Genomic DNA, 8895 nt, shown 5'->3' with positions numbered 1-8895 from the left:
GGGAACAGGAAGCCTAGGACCTGCTGCAGTCCCCCAGATGCAGATTGTTGAGAAAAAGAAGCAAAACTGAAGATGGAGAGGAGTGAAGTTACCTGGGCAACCTGAAAGGGAGAGGCTGAAGGGGACTGAGACTGAGTGAATGTTGGAGGGAAGGAGGAGAAGGAGTCCAACACCATCCCCGGAGTATGCTGGCATGAGACTCAGTGTTGAGCAATTGCCTTTTGTGATTTCTTTATTTTCAGTTTGTCTGAGAACACTCTTAGGACAAAGACTTCTGTGTTCTGGGAGTCTCTGACCATGGCCCATCCAGAACCAGAGCTCCTCTCTGGCTCTCTGTCTGCTGGTGGACTTGAAGGCTGAGAAGCACTGAAAAGTGATGAGCTCTGATTAGAGTCATCAGATGAAATACAGGACACCAAATTAAATATGAATTTCTGATTGAAAATGAATAATTTAAAAAATAGGTATGTACTATGCAATATTTGGGATATACTTAAATCAAAATAATTGTTTATATGAAATTTAAATTTAACTGGGATTCCTGTATTTTTATTTGGTAAATGTGATGTGAATATGCATTTGTGTATAAGTAAGATAGCAGGAACAGAATGTTGTAAGGAAATAATGAAATATACAAATATTGAAAGACCTTAAGGAAACTCCTTTCTCACAAAGGGTACTGGAGGCACAAGGCAAAAGATAAAATAAAAAAAAAAGTCATGTTAAGAAAGATAGTGGAGCAGGGTGGATTTTAAGATAGGTTGCTTGAAGTTATAACTCCCCTTGATGGAATTCCCTTATTCCATCTCCTAAAGCAATGATCTAATAGTTAGCATCAAACCAGATATAACTTGATTATGGAGAGATTGCTCTGATCTGGGAAGAAGCCTTCCTGACCCACATGAACAGTTAATAGAGGACATCATTTAGTTTTGTGATCAAATGGTCTGGGTTCAAAATCTAGCTGCATGGCCTTGAGCAAATATTTTACCCTTTTAATCTATTTCTTACATGCAGAATGAAAATAGTAAAACCTACCTCAGAGAGTTCTTTCATAATTAAAGGAGAGGAAGTGCATGTAATGACTTGAGTCTATTAATAAGATATTGTTACTACTATTTTTCATGTAAGTACCCTCTTTTAGAAACCACTCTCTTAAAAGTGGTTTCACATCTGCTTTTGAAAAGGCATATCTTCACAGTTACTCTCTAATATAGTATGGGACAAGTTTGATTGCTTCCATAATACAGACTTTTATTTATTTATTTATTTTTAAAAAGAACATTGACCAGGTTGACTTAAGTAATAGCAAGGGTGATTGGTTACTACTTGAACCAGAACTCTTACTGGTGCAGTATTAGTACTGGAAGGGAAATGGAGTCATTCAGTGCTTTTGACTTGGTAAATGTGAGGGCAATTTTGATTGTCACAAGCCTGGGGGTTCTGTTGGCATTTAATGTTGGAGGCGCCAGATGCTAAACTTTCTGTAACATGCAACATAGTCCTGTTGCTGGATCCCAGAAGCTCTCTGATGAAAAACACTAGAATTCCTGCCCATTCATTTTGCCAGTGAAGAAACTGAGGCCCAGAGAGGTTAGATGACAGTTTCTCCATGCCTTTTAGTTTGGAGATGATAAAAAAAAAAAAGAAAGAAAGAAAGAAAGAAACTGCTGAGTGAGAGATTTAAAAAGGGAAATGGAATCCATTAAATGAACTTTCTTCTTTCTTTCCTCTACCTAGTGAATGTGGCTGGGTGGGAGTCAGGACCCAGTACCCAAGAATACAGGGTTGGCTCAGGATGTGCAGCTTTCAGCTGAAATGATCAACATTTTATAGAAGACGGAAGAAATAAAAATGGAACTATCATATTTTCATGATTTTACTGCACGCAGTACAAGTTACAAGGGTAAGTAATTGACACATATTGCCTCATGTAATTCCCCCACTAACCCTGAAAAGTATGTTTGTGTTCCCATTTACACCTGAGGAAAATGAAAGAGTAAAAGTAAATATACTCAAAGTGGAAAGGTGAAAATTGGAGAGGTGGGATTTGAACTAAAGTCCATCAGATTCTACAGCCACTGTCCTGCTCTCTGGACGAAACTGAAGACCCGAAAGGACTTACCCAAGAGGGTTCTTCTACTTAGGGGGACTGGCCCCAAACCCCCACTCCTGATTAAACTTCTTGGTCAGGCATAGAGACTACAAACAGGGCAGTCTGGTGTGAAATCGTCCCCTCCCTTTGTGTTGTAAGGAGGTCGTCCAAACTTCCTTTATAGCTTTCATTTCTCCCAAAGTAGCTGCAAAGAGGACGTGAGGTGAATATTAAAAGCCCCAGGCTGGAGCACTTGCCTCCCTCAACCCCAGTCCGGAGCCACGAAACTTCAAAGCGAAAGGAAGCCCGTGCATGAGGGGGAGGAAGTGTAAATTTTTCCTGCAGCCCCTCGGAGTTGTGAACATTTGCAGATCCCCCGCCCCAGCGCCCTGCAGGTGTCCGCGTTCCGGTCGCGCCCCGCCCCCGCCGCGCCCCGCCCCTCCTGCTCCCGCTTTCAAGTGGATCAAGGCAGAGAAGATGACAAGCCTTCTGACTGATAGATACGCGGAGACTTCGCTGGTGATTTATTGGCTTTCTGCACCTGACGAGAACCACTAGGCCTATCTGAGGAGGGAAATATATGGCCTTTCCTGACTCCAAGTGGCAGCCCCGGGGCGAGCATGTGATGTCAAGCTGGGCAGGGGAAAGCAGCACTGTGCACCGGCCTGTGTTCTGTAAGCGGGTCCAGGTCATAAAAGTGTCAGCAAGCGATATATTTCTTGTGGGGGATCTTCTCTGGGCTCTCGCCAGCGCCTTCTCTCCTGTAACTGGCAGCCGAGCTGGCTGAGGGTGTCCCAGACGCCTAAGACCAGGCTGATGTAGGCGGTGTTCCGCAGTCGCCATCCTTTTTGCAGCGTCCAAGGCTGAAGGCTGGTACTGGGTGGGGGCTGGCGGCACCCACTGGGCATTCTGATTCGTAGGCGGGCCTGGAATCCCTCACTTGAAGTCTGGTCCGGAGCACAGTGCAGGGCAAGGGTTGATTTCTCACAGCGCAGGGCAGAGCCTGAATGAACTAATTCCCATCAGAAAACTGGATGGAAATTCCAGACCTATTACTTATTAGACAGAGGATTGTGGGTGAGCTACTTCATCCTTCTGCATCTGCTTTCTCCTCTATAAAATAGGGACGATTATATGTGTGTGTGTGTGTGTGTGTGTGTGTGTGTGTGTGTGTGTATACACATACATATATACACACACACTGAATGAGATTGTGCGATGATTAGTTTATGAAGTAAAGTTCTACCCCTGCTCTGAAGGATGAAATTATTAGGAAGTTGCTGGAAAGGGGATGGGGCGAACCAATGTGATGGACCACAGAAAATAGGCAGAGGAGAGTTGGAGATGATGCTAAGAACTCATAGTCCACATTCACTTTTTATGCTATGCAGTAGCAAGACACTTACAGATGTCCTGTAGAAGATGGTTGTGCTTGTCCAAGAATAAAGCAATGGTTGATCCAACTTCCCTATAAAATCTTTCTTGCCAGTGTCTATATTTCTGGGCCACCCCATCATTGCCTAACCATGTACTGTGTATTGTCCTATTCTCTAATTGCCCCCATCACCCAGTTTGCCACACTACATGACAAAGATGAACTTTGCTTTCTCTTATGTCTAGAAATAGAGACTCCAGATCATCTAGAAGGATTTTTTCCCCCTAGGGAACAAAAAGTAATTTAACTGTTTTTCTGGGTTATGCAAATATGGAGGCCTACCATATCCTGATAGAGAGAGAGAGAGAGATGAGAACGTTCTGTTACCAGGGGAAGGTCACAAGTCCCTAAGGTCTCTGGCATGCCAAGCCAATCCCTGAGCAAGAGCTGCATCTGTTTGCAGAAGGAGGCCAGGAATTTCTGAGAGAGAAGATGTGAAGGCCACCAACTTCTGTTTCTAAAGATTTGAAAATAGACCTGAGAGGGTCCACTTGGGTACCCCCAGTCAAGATCCAGGGACAGAGGAAAAATTTGGCCATAGAAATAAAATTAAGAAGAAGCTTATGGAAAACTTGGGTTCATAATCCTTGCTCAGTACAAAAGCCAAAAGAATTGAGAGGGTGACTTGTGTTAATGTGGCATGGTGTGACTGTTGCTATTTGATTCTCCAAAACCACCTACTTTGACACAGTGATTGCATTTTGGGGAAAGATGCTAAACATGAGAATCTGACCTAAAATCCTTACCTGGGACAGGCTCATGAAACAGCATGCCAGGGTGTTCCTCCAGCCAAACCCAAGTATTAGTTTCTAAACTGCACAGAATCAGTGTCCAAAAACATCATCAAGGGATAAGAAGATGAAAGGTAATAGTCACCCAATCAAACCCTGGGTCTTATATTTTTAAACTTGGAGGTCCCAATGTTCTCAGGCAATTCAGTGTGAGGATAAAGGTAAAAAAGAGGGCAGAGGATAGGTGGAGAGGATTTTGAAAAATAAAAGAGATTAAACTGCATTTGTTCCCGAAACTTGTGAAAAAGATTTAGATTCTGATGACTTCCACTGCTTTTTTTTTCTTATCAAGAACTGATTTTTGTCTTCAGTTAAAGCATAGACTTAGTGCTGAACCCACAATACTGAAGAAGTATTTGTTGATGATTCTTTCCTAGAACTCAATTCCACCAAGATATTTGTAAATGGATGAGCTTAATATTTTGTTTGCAATAATTTTTAAAGGTCTAACTTGAGACTATACTATAGTATGAAGTGAGTATTCATAAGATTAGCTCATAGCTCTGCATCGCCCAGGGAGGACATGGATCTGCTATTCTTCTCCATACTCAACCTCATTATACGCACACCTTAAGCAGAGCAGCACCAGCCTCCTGCTCCTCTATGACAAGAGGGGACCTTCTCCAGAGAGTCCAGTCCTGTGTCTGGGCTCATGAGTTGGAGAGAAGAACACAGGGTGAATTTCAGCCTCTGGTTCCCTCTGCTGGGCTTCCTTGTGTAGAGATTAGCTGAACAGTCTTCTGGGAGGACCAACCCTCATGCTGCAGTCCTCTCCCTAGCCTCCCAAGAGGCTCATTGTAGACAGCTGGCCTGCAGAGCTGTGGAAATCCCAGCTCTGCCATTTACAGTCTGTGTGATTGGGGGTTCAACAGTTAATTTTGCTGAGCTACTTTCCCTTTTTGTAAAACAGGCATTGGCCTACTTCTCTCATAGGATTTTTATGAGGGATGAAGTGTTGCCCACTGAGTACCAGTGTAGATGCTCTAGGCCTATGCCCTCACATATCCAATGACAGAATTAGGAGAGAATTTTGATTCTTTGAGTTGGAAGGGTTTGGGGGGATACCTGTGTCCATCCTTGTCTTTAAGTGGGTAAGGGATAATTGCATAGCAGGTAGTCAGGCTGTGACAACAGCAGAATTTTTCTGTAGGTGCCCAATAGGAGCCCTGGAGTCTACTGCTTCAGATTCTCCTGTCTCAGCCCTCATCACCACTTCTACCACCTTTCAAGCAGCAGTGACAAACCTCATGTTAGTTCCCAATGCTGCATGCAGGTTGTCACTAGATTGGCCCTGGGTAAAGACTATGGTGCTGCACTAAGCTGCAGAGCATTGCAGATTGCCACTGTTCCTTCATTTCATTGCAGATCCCGCTGTCAGTTTAAAAATTTCCCCAGAAGATGTAGACTTTCATGAGTGTGTAAACACAGTGATCCTCATCTTTGTCCATCCCAACCCTCATGGAACACAGCATGTGCACTCCAAGATCACGATCCAGGAAAAGTATTAAGGCGCACTGAGACTCTCACTTAGCAACATCCCAACAAGAATGGAAAAAAGACCTAGGACTTGGAGAGGAGTAAGAGGAGCATCTCATTGTACGGTTTGAGAACACAGGTATCTCGGGAGACCAGCCTAGGCGTATCTTTATGAGCCCGGTGACACTGAGCATCCCAGGGCCAGCTAACCATCCCAATTTTCCAGAGGCATAAAGCTTCTCCTAGCCCCAACAGCAAGGTCAAAGAATAGGATGTATATGGGCTCTGCAGTGTGGCTGACTTGAGGTAGTCCTAGATGATGCAATCTTATGCAAGGAACTCAATGTCTCTGAGCTATGTTCTTCATCTATATACTACCCCAAAGTCCTGAAAAATCCATGTTTTTACCCAGATGATTATAAAACTGAGTATGTATTGCTTCACTTTAATATTGTTGCCAATGTAATTAATCCTAAAATTTGTTTCATTTGTGCATGCTTTATGGGTATGCATCTGTGGTAAAAATAAAATAAATAAATAAATGTTCTTTTAAATTTTATAATAATGCATGTAAATGACCTATTTTTAGGTGTTGTGCAGATGGCTATTTAGAGTCAACACAAACCTACCCCAATTCTGACCAAGGGCTTACGTCAGTAACTGAGGAAGAGTCCCAGCTCTGAACTCAGATCAGACCCCATAAAGATGAAGAACCTGCAGTCATCTCCAGGTTTCTTAAGTAATTGTGTAACTCTTTCGGGACTTTTTTCTTCTTTGCTTTCTGTCAAAACTTATCTGATATTTTAAATAATTTCCATAGGAGGCAGGGATCAAAAAGATTAAAACACAAAGCAATGAGAAGGTCGATCTGTAATTTGGATCTTGGGAAAGAAATTAGGAAATCTGATTGTGTATCTTACTTGACCATTGATTCACTACTTGGGAAATGGGGAAATCATTTATCGTAGGTGGAATTTTTTCCATAATTGACCAAACAATAAACCTTTTAGGATTTATAGGCCACTTGGTCCCTGTCTCAACTACGTAGTTCTGTTCATGTCGTATACAATCAGCTACAAATGATTCTGTAAAGAATAGGTGAAGCTGTGTTCCAATAAAATTTTATTTACAAAAATAGGCAAGAGATCAAATTTGCCCACAGGCTGTAAATGGTTTGCTGATCTCCATTTCATACCATCTGTGCCTCTGATATTAAAACTTTCCTTAGGACAGGAACTACCTACAGCTAAACATCCTAGTCCATGGCCAATCCCAAATAAGAGACCTGGGAGGTCGAGGGACAAAAAGTGAGACCAAGTCTGGCCAAGCCTCATAGTAAGGCCTGGAAGTAAATGAGACCAGTGTAATATATGTCTAGCATGATGCCTGAATTTATTTTCTGAATAAATAACAAATTAATTGATTGATTTCTGGGAATATGACTCCACTGTTTAGTTGTCCTAGAGTATTCTGGGTCTCCAGGTCAACCATCAGCTTCAGTATCTCACCCATAATAATTTTTTTGGTCAAAGTCAAGGAATAATGTTAGCAAGAAGTCAAAGGGACTGTGTTCTGATCAAATCAAGCATGCCTCAGCTAACCTAAACTACTTTGGAATCAAAGTGACCTGAATAGATCCTGAAATCCCTTGTTTCCCCCTATGACCCCTGCCAGTGACACTTTCCTAAACAATCCCTCCTGCTCCTTGGACCAGTATCTTTGGAGAATCAGTGTGTGGTATGCTGATGGTGTCTCATGTGGAGGGAAGGTCGGCTTACATCTGAGTATCTTAGGACATCTTGTTCTTGCTGTCTCTCTGGACATTCCTATCAGTCCTGCACACCTGGTAACTGAACTATGCTTGGAACTGAGCAGAAATGTTCTCTGCACAGAAGGAAGAGTTACCTCAGTGTCTTCTATGACTCTTCCATCACCTTTGTCTGAAAGAGGGGTCTAACTTGAGGAATGGCAAGGCAGACAAATTTCCGGCTCTGCCACATATTTCCAACATTATTTATCTGCCATGACTTACCATCTGTGATTGGACATGTTCTACACACATGGGCATGTTGTACACATTAAGACATGCTTCCTGCATTAGGAGATTTTCCCAGATCGAGAGTATTTTCCTGGAGCAGAACAGAAGAATTGAATTGAGGAACTCAGGTTGACCTCAAAATCTATGGATCTAAGAAGGTTCAGGATGTTTTCTTCCCTTTAAGGGTCTACCCTTATCCTAAAGGGCAGCAGCATTTATAAAGAGGGCCTGGGGCATTCTACAGGAAGTGTCTGCTGTCTTCCAGTAGGTAACTTTTGTCTCCCAGATCAAGGATGGATGAAACTGTAGCCTAAGGCTGCCTTTCTCCTTCCCCTTCCACATGGGGAGAGGCTGTGGGTTGTAGCTCACAGCTCACCTGGAAGGCCTCTGGTTACTGAAGAGCAGGATGGAGACTCTGAGACAACCTGATGGATCATCTCATAAACAGAGACCGCAGGAAGGAAAGGAAAATTATGCCAGCAGAATGCACTTATGAGAAATAGATACGTGTGGTGCAGGGAGAAATGCTTTGATATTAAAATTTTTTGTAACTTAAAAAGGCATGAAAAATGATACCGACCACTAACTAATCAACATTCCTTTGTGAATGCAGCTTCAGTTCCTAACCAAAAACACATCCCTGCTATTGTCTTGTCTGGATCCAGATGCAAACATGATTAATTAAGTTTTGAGGGAGGAGAGCAGGGGGATGGGTGGGATGCAGGGCTCTCTCAGGATCCTTTTTATACACAGGCCTGGCAAAAATATCCATGGCTGGGTGCACATTTTCTCCCACATGGCAAGGCTTGCCTTCTCTGCACCAGGAGACACAGGGTACAGTGAGTGGCCTGTACCCTGACCCACAGGGTGAGGCAGAGAGAGGTTCAACAGGCAATATGGACAGCTTCTTGGTACATCCTAATGTACTGCCCAGCACAGCATGCAGAGTAGGGAAAGCACTTCAGATGTCTTGTTGGGAGACCTGAGCTCTGTCTTCCACTCTGATACCGAGCAGTCTGGCAGTCTAGGCAAGCTGCCTTGGTTTCTGCACTTGTAAAAA

At 43.1% G+C, this 8895-nt stretch overlaps 1 long non-coding RNA gene across 1 annotated transcript; it reads left to right on the top strand.

Annotated features, from left to right (window-relative positions):
* The first annotated feature begins 301 nt into the window (after window positions 1-301).
* LOC124992117 (uncharacterized) lies at window positions 302-6375 on the top strand. The gene is made up of 3 exons (XR_007110092.1): window positions 302-464; window positions 1741-1906; window positions 2298-6375. It is a non-coding gene; the product is annotated as an uncharacterized LOC124992117 (long non-coding RNA).
* Window positions 6376-8895: the final 2520 nt, after the last annotated feature.

Source organism: Sciurus carolinensis, chromosome 1, assembly GCF_902686445.1.
Source record: "Sciurus carolinensis chromosome 1, mSciCar1.2, whole genome shotgun sequence".
NCBI classification, from domain to species: Eukaryota; Metazoa; Chordata; class Mammalia; order Rodentia; family Sciuridae; genus Sciurus; species Sciurus carolinensis.
The sequence above is the reverse complement of the archived record's forward strand: the minus strand, read 5'-3'. Positions and strand labels throughout refer to the sequence as shown.